This window comes from Schistocerca nitens, chromosome 3 (assembly GCF_023898315.1).
Source record: "Schistocerca nitens isolate TAMUIC-IGC-003100 chromosome 3, iqSchNite1.1, whole genome shotgun sequence".
NCBI lineage: Eukaryota > Metazoa > Arthropoda > Insecta > Orthoptera > Acrididae > Schistocerca > Schistocerca nitens.
In genome coordinates, this window is record NC_064616.1 from 657,217,855 (window position 1) to 657,230,163 (window position 12,309).

Here is a 12,309-nt window from a genome sequence, read left to right on the forward strand (position 1 = left end):
TAAGGATATTAGGCTGTAATTCTGCAGGTCTCTTCTTTTACCCTTCTTATAAACAAGAGTCATATGCACTTTTTTTAAATGTGCTTGGGAATTTTCACTGAGTGAGAAATTAATGATAAATACATTCAAAGTAATGGGCAAGTGCCATAGAGAACTCTTTGTAAAACTGAATTGGGATTCCACCCAGAACTGGTGACTTATTTGTTTTCAACTCATTCAGTTGTTTCTCTATGCCAGGGATGCTTATTACTATGTCTACATCTACATCTACATCTATGCAGATACTCTGCAAATTACACTTAAGTGCCTGACACAGGGTTCTTCCAACCACCTTCACAATAATTCCCTATTATCACATTCTCAAACAGCACGTGGAAAAAATGAACACCTACATATTTCCGTTTGAGCTCTCATTTGCCTTATTTTATTATGATGATCATTTCTCCCTATGTAGGTCAGCATCATCTATACAGGAGCCTGTTTTATGGTCTAATGATGGTATGTACAGGCAGTTGATGCTTGGGGCAGGAATGTGTTACCTATGATCTCTTTCTGTCTGCAATTTGGCAGAGTTGTGTGCAGCACATAGTGACATGTAGGAATAGGTTATAACTGGTAGATAGAACAGAGAAAGAGAAATACAGGTATAGTGGAAAAGAGGCCATGAGTGCAGGTTGAGTGAAGTTAGGGGAACAGGGCAGGGGTGGAAGTGGTTGTGGAGTGGGGACTAGCAGCGACTGAACTCAGGAAAATTACAGGATTGTATGATGCACTATGAGGACAGTTCCCATCTATGCAATTCAGAGAAGCTGAAGTTGTGAAGGGGAGGGGAAGGGAGGATCCAGATGATGCACGATGTGAAGCAGCCATTGCTGTGTTGTACTTAACAATGTGATTTTCCACTGGGAAGTCAACTCTGCCCTCAGCCACAGTTTGACAGTTGCCATTCATTTGGATTGACAGGTGGTTGGTGCTCATAAGCATGTAAAATATTTTGTAGAAACTACACCAGTGTGATATATGATATGTTATGACTGTTTACACAGGTCCCCTGTCTCTGATATGATGAGGTAAGCATATGACGTGCACATGGGTCTTCCACAGGGAGAAGGGTAATCTTTAGCAGCTGATTCCTGGGGATGGCTGGAGGATTAGAGATGTTTGTGGATACTGCAAGAGCATTATTTTTTTGGACTAGGTGCGGGGGTAATTCCCACTGTGAAAGTCTCAGCAAAGCTTTAAGCACACTGGGCAAGGAACTGATAATCACCCCAGATATGCTGTCCAGTGGTGACCAGAGTACATGGGAAAGACTGTGCAGAACTCTGCCTGCCTGTAACCAGAATGAGCTCACCATTGTTACATTCCTGCCCTGTGCACATACTGCCTCTCCCTCCCAGTGTTCACCCACCCTTCTTCAGTGCCCACTTCCCTCATCTCACCAACTCCACTCAACACAACTCCATACACCAGTTGAGCTGCAGTGTGAGCATAATCCACAAATCCAGAGAAGTGCAAACATTAGATGTTTATGTGTGAGAGTATGTGTATTCTATCACTCTGAAGGAGGATTTGTTCAAAAGCTATTAATATTCTCAATCTGGTTTATGTTTCTCTCAGTAACTCGGCACCTTAACTTATCTTTACTCATTAAATTATGTAAACAACTTTTCTGTTGTATTTGCTATAAGAATTTCTACAATTTCCAATACAGAGCTATATATTTCCTTTTAGTTTGCAAATGAGTTCTGGATCTACTCGACTTTGACTTCATTGGGACAAATGTTTGACATAGGTGGACGTCAGAATTCAGGGTACACATACTTAATATGCTACTGTATAAACAGGCAGAGAGCCTCGTGATTTAACATTGATGTGACAGTCATCGAAATCATATTTTGTGATCTCTATGTTTGCGGAGAAAATTATTAGTTGTCTGTTTCTGATAATATTTTTTTTAAATAAATCTTCCACAGATACAGTTGATTTGTTTATTTATTTATGCTAATGATAGTATAATAATTGTTCAAATGTTCGAATGTGTGTGAAATCTTATGGGACTTAACTGCTAAGGTCATCAGTCCCTAAGCTTACACACTACTTAACCTAAATTATCCTAAGGACAAACACACACACCGATGCCCGAGGGAGGACTCGAACCTCCGGCGGGACCAGCCGCACAGTCCATGACTGCAGCGCCTTAGACCGCTCAGCTAATCCTGCATCCAAAACTGAACAAGACCCAGAAGATTATCTAGTTGAAATATGAAGTTCAGCACCACATTTCTTACACATCTCAGTGACTTTCATATTATCAAATTTCTGGCCTTGTGATTACTGCCTTTGATTACTAATTTAAAGGTTTTGAGATAGATATCAGCAACTGATAACAATTAAAATAAAATCTATTTTATCCAAGTCATTTTCTTTTTACTTTTGTAATGATTCTATAGTGTCTTTTTTTGTTCAAATGAGGCTTTGTTTACTCACCAACATAAATACAAGTGATTTTTCTTTCTTAACGATCATACACCTTTTTTGAATCAGTTGTTTTGTCCTCATAGTCCATTTTGCATTGTGATGTACCCAACTGGAGACATAGACAATCGCAACATGAATAACACATGTATCTTGTCATTTGAGATTTCTTTATTTTGACACTACATACATTTCTTCTGCATATTTATAGCACTTTGTTTGGTGTCAGATGTATCTTGCTCCCTTCTTTTTTTTATCAGTTCCTAAAATTTCAACAAATCTAAACAACATAGATAAAGGCATACCTGGATTTGAAATATTTATCCTCTGTTAGTGGTCTTAAACAACTATTTCCTAAACCTCCAAGAAAATTTCAGAAGTCACATCTTGAAATCTCATCATATCATTTTCATTTCTGAAATACATAACTTGGTTGTTTACTAATGTGGTTTTCAGTAATTATTGGCTATTTATTCCATTTTGGGAGACACGATAACCTGAACACATCTTGACTACAATATCAAACCCAGATTTTTTTTTTATTGTACAATCATTTCAAGTTTCATTTTACTTCATGATCCTTCATCAAAAGCCCTATCAAAATGAAAGCTGGAGATCAAGCTGACATTCTTCTTTACTTTCTACATGCATGAAAACATCTTTTATATTGTAAAGCACGGTTTTTTGTACTCTTTGGTACATTTGGAATTTGTTCCTTCTTTTTCTTAAGCGTCTCAGTGACTGACAACCCAGAATCTTTTAGTCAGATTTCAGGAAGAGAAATATCACTGTACAAGCTATTGGTCATAACCTTAAACCCTGTTTCTTTAAAAAGGTAAAATAATTTGTTCAGCAACATGAGTTCCTTTATTGTTTACTTCATGAAGTCCTTTGCATTGTTTACCAGCATAAATTTCTATATTACTGATGTAAAACATTTTGCAGTCAACTAAAGAAAATATTTTCGAACTATACTTTGCAAGTTTTGACGGAAAATATTGTATAAAGTTGCACCAGCTACAGAACACTTCCAGTTTCTCATAATCTGTAACAATTTTACCAGGTGAGGAGCATGTTACAGATGGCTACAAAGTAATCAGTGAAATCTCTTATTGCTGCAATATGATCATTTTCCTTTCTCATAGATGTTGTTTCTCTTTCATAAAATCTTAAACACTACAGAAGAAATCTAAATCTTCTGAATCCCACAGCCATCCAGGATATTTCACTTCCATAGACTTTTGATTGCCATATTTCATCAAGATTCATTTTCTCTTCTGTATGCAGTTCAGTCAGCTAAAATAAGTCTGACTACAGCCTTTATCTCAGTTAAATGTTAATAATGCATCTCTTGTGAGACTGAAGTTTGCCTTTATGTTGTCAATATATTGACTTGTGCAAGACACTATTATTTCTAACAGTTTTGTGTGAGGCAGCCCCAGACATAAGAAATATTGTCCATATTTTTTGCTAGACCCTTCCTAAACAGAAATGACATAAGTAAATTTTGTTTGGTTCATTTTTTGTGAAGAATAGAATGATTTCCTTAAATAAAGAGTTAATGGTTTTGTTAGTCTTCCTCCTCGAAGATGTACAAAATTCTTCCTTCTCATCACAATCTTCAGGACATGAACTGTATTCCACATTACTTTGTTCTGTATCTCAATTCTCCTCACTTTCCTCAATTACAGAAAAAGCAGCTTTATCACCAACTTCACTATCAGGCTCTCATCTGTGACTGAAACATCCTAAAACTGTTTCTGAATTTCCTGACCATCCTCTTCCACAACCATGTTATACATCTTTCTGAATGCCATCATTTACAAACAAATTTGTACATATTTTGTCAAAATCTAACATTTAGCTTTAAATTCACCTTCTGAATGAATATAAGTTGTAAGCATATGAAAATAATTATATTTGGAGATCTACAAATATGTAACAAATAGTCACAAGTCTCTTAGATATATGGAGGGTTTTGATGAGAATTGATTTCTTTTTAAATACTGTAGTGTTATAAGCTGAATATCTATCAAATGAAATGCTAATGGGTAGGTAGAAGAAAATTTATATTTGCTCTGCAATAATAAAACTTGTGCAGCTTATCAGAGTCATGGGTGTAATTTTTGTGTCATATCTGTAATAATGCTCCATTCACAACAATGAAAATTTTGAGAAATGTGATCGCTGACACAGGGAGATAGACAGGAGCAATGTTGTAAGACTCCTATTGCTGTCTAATTTTCTGGGAAAATTAATGCATTTGCATCTGTCAGACTACCATGACTTACAGAATGTTATAAACCTTAGATAATGATTTTCATACTGAATGAAAAGGAGTGATATTGTCAGATTGTTGTTACTTTCTTGTTTTCTGAGAAAATTAATTCATTTGCATCTGTCAGACCACCACAACTTATGAAATGTTATAAACCTTTTATAATTATTTCTCATGTTGAGTACTTAGGATTTATTAATCTGAACAGACTACTGAAAATCTAAGATGGAATTTTTACTGACCCATAGATAAGGGCAAAAAATAATGAACTTGCCTTTGGCGTAATCAGTTAACAAATTAACAAAGTCAAATAGTGTACCTACTCCTCAATAGTTATTGCAGTAAAAATCTTTCTTTGCTAAAAGGAAGCTGTAGATGAACACAATTAGTGTATTTCTATAGGTCTGGCTGTGACATGAGTACAAAATTCCATTATCTTGAAATTCTTTCTGAGCTTTCCACAGAAGATTGATATTGTAAGTCAGTGTCAAAGTGAGAGATTACACTAGGATGTACAAAAAATGCAAGCTAGATACCAATGGCTATTGGATGTGCTTAGGACAATTTTTCATGCAGCAGGTCACAAATAAACTACTCAAAACTAGTTTTGTACCACCATCATACCTATGAATGTGTGTGGGCTTAGATTCAAGGGAAGCTGCAATGAAAGAATAATCATCCTGGAACTAAAAACAGACTTTACTATGAAGTAGGAACAAAAAATAACAAAAATAATGGTAATCTTGACATAAGTACACATCTTTCCACATTTTTGAAATCAGTCTACAGCAATCTACATCCAGTATCATGTTTCTCCACTACAATGAGTATTGCAACATGCTTGGATCCTACTTATCATGCTGCACACAAGCTTGTTGTAGTTCAAGCTTGTTCTACTTGCTGTATCCCGCTTCTAGTGCATGTAAGTGTGAGTGTGCTGAGTACGATGTCACCATGCATGCATGCTTGAATCAGCTGCTATCTGTATCAGCATGGGTCAGCTGAAAGCCACCTGTGGGAGGCACATGTGCGGTGCTGTCCACGTGATGCCATCTGCTGGCTACTCGCACATACATATGCGTGGAGCTATGCTGACTGACTCCCTTTATGTGATCCTAGTTTGTATTGTGCACATCAGTGTTCTTTGCCTTGTGAAGTCTTGAGAGGTTTATTGTTCAGAGGTGATTCAAGTCATATTTGTGTGATTTGGATTAATTTTATGTATTAATTAGTTAATACACATTTGGAATCAATCCACATCACACAAACACATCTTTAATAATAACCTCCTGTTGGGATCTCACAATTCACAAAACACTGGTGTGCATGATACAAACTAAGATCACACAGAAGTAGTCAGTGCTGCTCCATGCAAATATATGTGCCAGCCGCCGGCAGACAACATGGCGGGGACTGCGCCATGTACCTGCCTCCTACAGGCAGCCTCCAGTGGCCAGCCCGCACTGATACAGTTGGCAGCCAATTCAAACATGCATCTGCAATGACACCACACTCACAGCACTCACACTCACACACTATTAGCAGGATACAGCACTACTCTTTGAAGATGTCTCTCATGAGGTCATCCACTGTTTGAGGGCACTTCTTCCTGCAGCATTGCTAGTTTCAACTGGTCCTAAGCAAAGTCAGTCTGGTCATATCTGCAGACACTGCATACCATTCCTGCTTTCTGGAGGAAGGTATTCATGCTGTGGGTGCATTATCAACCATAACGGGTGCATTATCAGTCATAAAAATGAAGCTATCACCAAAATTTTGACTGTAGGGCTGGACAACAGGTTGGAGGATCCTTTCCTGATGCTGCACTGCCCTCAAATGTCCCTCAATTGTAATGAGAGGGATCCAGGATCAGTATGTGGAACCAGTCTTAAAACATCATGTTGTATGTAACCACCTCCACATTCATCTACAATGGTGATTAGATATAATCCTACACTTGTTGATGAAGAGAACCTGATTCCATTGATCCTGGATCCATTTCACATTATCCCTTGTCCTCCTCCTTCACATACCACACATTGCACAAAAGGAGGGGGGCGGGGGGTATAGTTATTTGTAATGGGTGCCTAGAAGACAAACTGACCATGTGGAGACAGTTACATACTGTCTGGGTCAATGCAGCCCTCTCAGTTGCCATCAGTAAGGCAGCATCTAGTTCTGTTGCATTCTCACTGGGATACTTCGAAGCTATAATTCATATGTGCTTGTCATCATCTGGAACTGTTGACTGCAGGCAACCAATATAAAACAGATTGTCAGTGTTTTGTGTTGCATGATAGCAGCTGAATGTTTGAATAACATTTTTTGGTGTATGCCAGTTTGATGGGCAACTTCCCATGCTTACAACTTTCCTTGTCATAAAGTGACAATGTCTATACTTTCTATGCTTGAAATGACACTTTGAGGTATGTTGACATACTGAACAGTGTATATGTCCCCTTCATGAATGGAGATGCACTACTAAACTGCACTGATGAGGAGAACATGGGAAGTACCACCATGTGATTTCCCAGAAACTTCGCTCCATGAATGATAGGTCAAAATAAATGAATAAACACATCAACTTATCTGTAGATTCTTACCCATTTCTGAGAAAATGATGATCAAAATTTTCGAGGTAGTTTACATGCTTTACAGCACATAGTGAGTTTAACTGAAGCAGTGACACAATGTTTAGCATGTGACTTCGTAATTTTGTACCACATGTTTGAAACCCAATTATCGGTTTTATTTGTGTTTTTGTTTTTCATTTGTGTATCCATTCCACAGAAGATTAGATTAGATTTACTTTCATTCCAATTAATCCGTAGTGAGGAGGTCCTCCAGGATGTAGAACATGTCAGAAAAACAATAATACATGACAAATATTTACAAATAAAACAAATAAGCTAATGTATCTTCCACAGGTCCCAAGTGGAATGATCATCATTCTTTTAATGAACACTATATTAAAGGATCATTTTACAACACTCATTTACTAAGATCGCATTAATGCACTACACAAACATTCTACAATGTATGTTGAAGCAATGTTACCTATCTTCATGTGCTAAGTGTCTGTCTGCTGAATGAATTTAAAAATAAATAAATAAATAAATAAATAAATGAGAAAATTATTTAAAATTGTTTTAGTGAAATTCCTGTAGTGTGTCTTAATGCATAACCAACAGCAAGAGCCAGTTTTTGGGAAAATGATCCATTACGCATGATTGCCATGAAATTATTGCCAATGTGTGAAATCTTCAGCAATATTAACAGTGTCTCTCTCTCGAATGAGATTCATGTGAAGAAGTGGCACTGTGGCAAACCTGACTTTGTGTAGTGCTCATGGGGTGTGGAATTTGTATGTTCCCAATGTTTCTACAATTGATGTAATCCAAGGGAATGCATGAAACATTCCTGAAGAATAGATGTAAAAATTGAAAGTAAGAATTTATATAAGAATTGATTCCCTTAAAAATACCATACACCCTTATTACACACTATATTGTGTAATAAATATATTACACTTATTGTGAAACTGAGTTGTAATTTTATAATTAATACAATGCCCTTATATGCCCTAATTTGATAAGAAGGACATGGGTAGATCAGTGGGAAAAGAAGACAAATAAGATAAAATAAAAACAGTAATTGGGTTGTTAAACCACAATGCTAACCAGTGTACTACCACTTTGGTGAACGTATTACATACTGTAAGGCATATAAATTACCTAGAAAACTTTTACCATTCTTTTCCCAGAAAGAGTTAAGTTTCTATCAATAAGCAGAGACACTTATTGGCATATTTTAACCCCTCTTCCACTGAGCAAAGGTTCTCAGAAATGGGGTGATAGCACTTGCCATTTTATCCTTGTGAGAATACATATTTACTTTTATATAAAACATTTTCATTTATCTTTTTGTGTGACATTTTATTAAAATCATAAGCTTTTGATGATTATGTCCACCAACGTCATCCAAAACAAACATTTGATTGTCAGGAAGAAATTGGGATTGTCCTTACCAACACCCCATACCACACTCTCCCCATTACTAAATATAAAATCCATGCCTCATATATGCTTCCACCTGTGGTGCACATCTATGAAAAACAGAATGTAAACTGTCACAAGCCTTATTTTGGAATATTGTTAGATCTAATACTGCTTTCCATGATGCACCACTGAATGCATAGCTCTTGTTTCTGCTGTAATTATTGTTGCATATTCTGATTTCCACAGTCTCTATAATAACCAATTTCCAGCACTAGGAAACATGGTACAGAATTTTAATTTCTTTGAAATAATCTGGCAGTTCTTTGTAGGGATGTGTTCATTGACCTCCAATTTATTTTATGGCTTTCTGAACTTCCTGTGATATTGATTTTCAGTACAGTATTCTGAAACAGTTCAAAAGGGTTGTTACGTAACATTATTGCCACAATGAAAACATAGACTCCATTTTACAAGATATGGTATTTCTTTGAAAAAGTTACTCACAAACATTATTAAATGAGTAAATATCAAAAACATGTATGCAGGCAAAGGCCAGTTTTCAGATGTCAACAGTAGAAAAAGAGTTAGGTTTAAAAAGTCATAAATGGATATAAACGTATTAATTTACTGAGAGAAAAATGACATAGTAATACAGAACTGCAGATTAAATGTATATCTATCACAATAATTTAATAATTTAAATCAGTTAATAGGATTAATATTCTTTCTGCAGATGTCTACCAAGGGAAGTACTTAAATATTTTGTTTATTTCATTACTTACATTTTGAATCAGCCAGTTTTCTCGAGTGTATTTTCTGAATAACTGAATAATGCACCAGTAGTATCATAGTGTAAAATTTCCTATTCTTTAAAATATCTTTGAAAAAACTATTTACTGCAGAACTCAGAAACCTTTTTCAAAACAAGAACTTGTTAACAGCTCCCTTGTATCAATTTTAATCAAGACAGAAAACCATTTTTGATGTTGGAAACAATGTTCTAGGAGTGTTTTCAGGTTTATTGTGGCCTTGAGAAAGATTTTTATTGCAAATATATAATACTGTTACGAAAACTTATGTTATAAAGACCCCTCATATCATCCCCTCTCACTTGTGGACGGTGGTTTTGTAAAGTCTTCCATAATGTACAAAAAACAGGAGTGCATGTTAATAGAATCCATTTCAAGGATAAACTTTGAGTCATAAAAATAAGTATAAAATATCTCATCCCTCAAGAACTATTCTTGGCCATTAATAATCACGGCCGGCCGCGGTGGTCTCGTGGTTCTAGGCGCGCAGTCCGGAACCGTGCGACTGCTACAGTCGCAGGTTCGAATCCTGCCTCGGGCACGGATGTGTGTGATGTCCTTAGGTTAGTTAGGTTTAAGTAGTTCTAAGTTCTAGGGGACTAATGACCACAGCAGTTGAGTCCCATAGTGCTCAGAGCCATTTGAACCATTAATAATCATGTCAAAAAGAAATTAAACAATTTATGGGTTTGAAGGGGCCCAACATTTTCCCACTGCTCATAATTCTGTTGAAAACAGACATATTAAATGTCATCCATGGTGGTGAATATCTAAGACAAAATAGTGGAAGTTGTGAATATGACCATTTTGAGGTCTTATTAGAAGTTGTTATAGCTCCCACTATTCTAATGTGACACCATCCAAATTCCAAAGTATCAGAGATGCTTGTCCCTTGTCTTCTCTGTGAAGCACAGAGATATATCAAAAAAGACTTCCATTTCCAGCTTTTAAACCACCAAACGAAAGAAAAAAAGGGGAAGTGATAATAACTGTGATCTATGAAGATTTGTAGGGTCACACAATTGACGAGTGAGTGAGAGTATGGGTATGAGTAGGGAGCAGACATTATGAAGCAACAAGGTCTAATTCAACGCTGCTACTAGAATATCACCAGAAAAAGCACTCATCACTGTTTTTTGGAATACAAAAATATTATTGCTTGCTGACTTTCTCCATGACAGAAGGATATTTATTGCAGTGCATTAAAGTGTACCGGTTGAAATGAAATTTGGTTATCCCAGGAAATAGCGTCAATCTTCTATTTCCTCTGCGATGTGTGGAAGGTACATGAGCATTTTTTTTTCCTTTCTAAATACTTATTGTGAATTCTTGTTTTTCTGGCATCCTGGATGATCTCTTCACTATGGATCCATTGGAACAAAAAGTGCATCTAATCTAATATAAAATATTCTAATTCCATATAAAAACATACATCTGCATTGACCAGCCTTTACCCTAGGCTGAATTCTGTGAAACTTAATGAACACTTTGTTTGCAATTCTAATTTATTCCCATGTAGCATTCCATATGATACAGTCCCAGAAAAAGTAGTTTGGAGGCTCAACATTGATACAGTGGTTGCCATCTGGACAGCTGTATATTTATGTGGCTTATCTTCTTTTTTATCACAAAAGTGTCACTAAGCTGCAAAGAAAACTTATTTCTGCAGAAAAAAATATAAAAATATGTGAGTTTATGTGCCACAATGAATTTGAAAATAGGAAGGTAAAGAAATGTATTTTCTAACCGCCTTCCTACTATGTTGTCTCAGCAGCATGAATTTTGGCGTCTGTCAGTAATTCTTCTGTTTCTTTTTATTACTTCTTTTACAAATGTAGAATAACACAGTATTTTGTAGTTGTTTTTTTGCTAATAATTTGTGAACTAAATACACTCCTGGAAATTGAAATAAGAACACCGTGAATTCATTGCCCCAGGAAGGGGAAACTTTATTGACACATTCCTGGGGTCAGATACATCACATGATCACACTGACAGAACCACAGGCACATAGACACAGGCAACAGAGCATGCACAATGTCGGCACTAGTACAGTGTATATCCACCTTTCGCAGCAATGCAGGCTGCTATTCTCCCATGGAGACGATCGTAGAGATGCTGGATGTAGTCCTGTGGAACGGCTTGCCATGCCATTTCCACCTGGCGCCTCAGTTGGACCAGCGTTCGTGCTGGACGTGCAGACCGCGTGAGACGACGCTTCATCCAGTCCCAAACATGCTCAATGGGGGACAGATCCGGAGATCTTTCTGGCCAGGGTAGTTGACTTACACCTTCTAGAGCACGTTGGGTGGCACGGGATACATGCGGACGTGCATTGTCCTGTTGGAACAGCAAGTTCCCTTGCCGGTCTGGGAATGGTAGAACGATGGGTTCGATGACGGTTTGGATGTACCGTGCACTATTCAGTGTCCCCTCGACGATCACCAGTGGTGTACGGCCAGTGTAGGAGATCGCTTCCCACACCATGATGCCGGGTGTTGGCCCTGTGTGCCTCGGTCGTATGCAGTCCTGATTGTGGCGCTCACCTGCACGGCGCCAAACACGCATACGACCATCATTGGCACCAAGGCAGAAGCGACTCTCATCGCTGAAGACGACACGTCTCCATTCGTCCCTCCATTCACGCCTGTCGCGACACCACTGGAGGCGGGCTGCACGATGTTGGGGCGTGAGCGGAAGACGGCCTAACGGTGTGCGGGACCGTAGCCCAGCTTCATGGAGACGG

The 12,309-nt window shown here is 37.5% G+C and overlaps 1 protein-coding gene across 1 annotated transcript in view; it reads left to right on the top strand.

Annotated features, from left to right (window-relative positions):
• Positions 1–12,309, top strand: part of LOC126248621 (potassium voltage-gated channel subfamily H member 2) — a 963,280-nt gene that overhangs the window by 820,238 nt on the left and 130,733 nt on the right. The gene's annotated exons all lie outside the window — the stretch shown is intronic.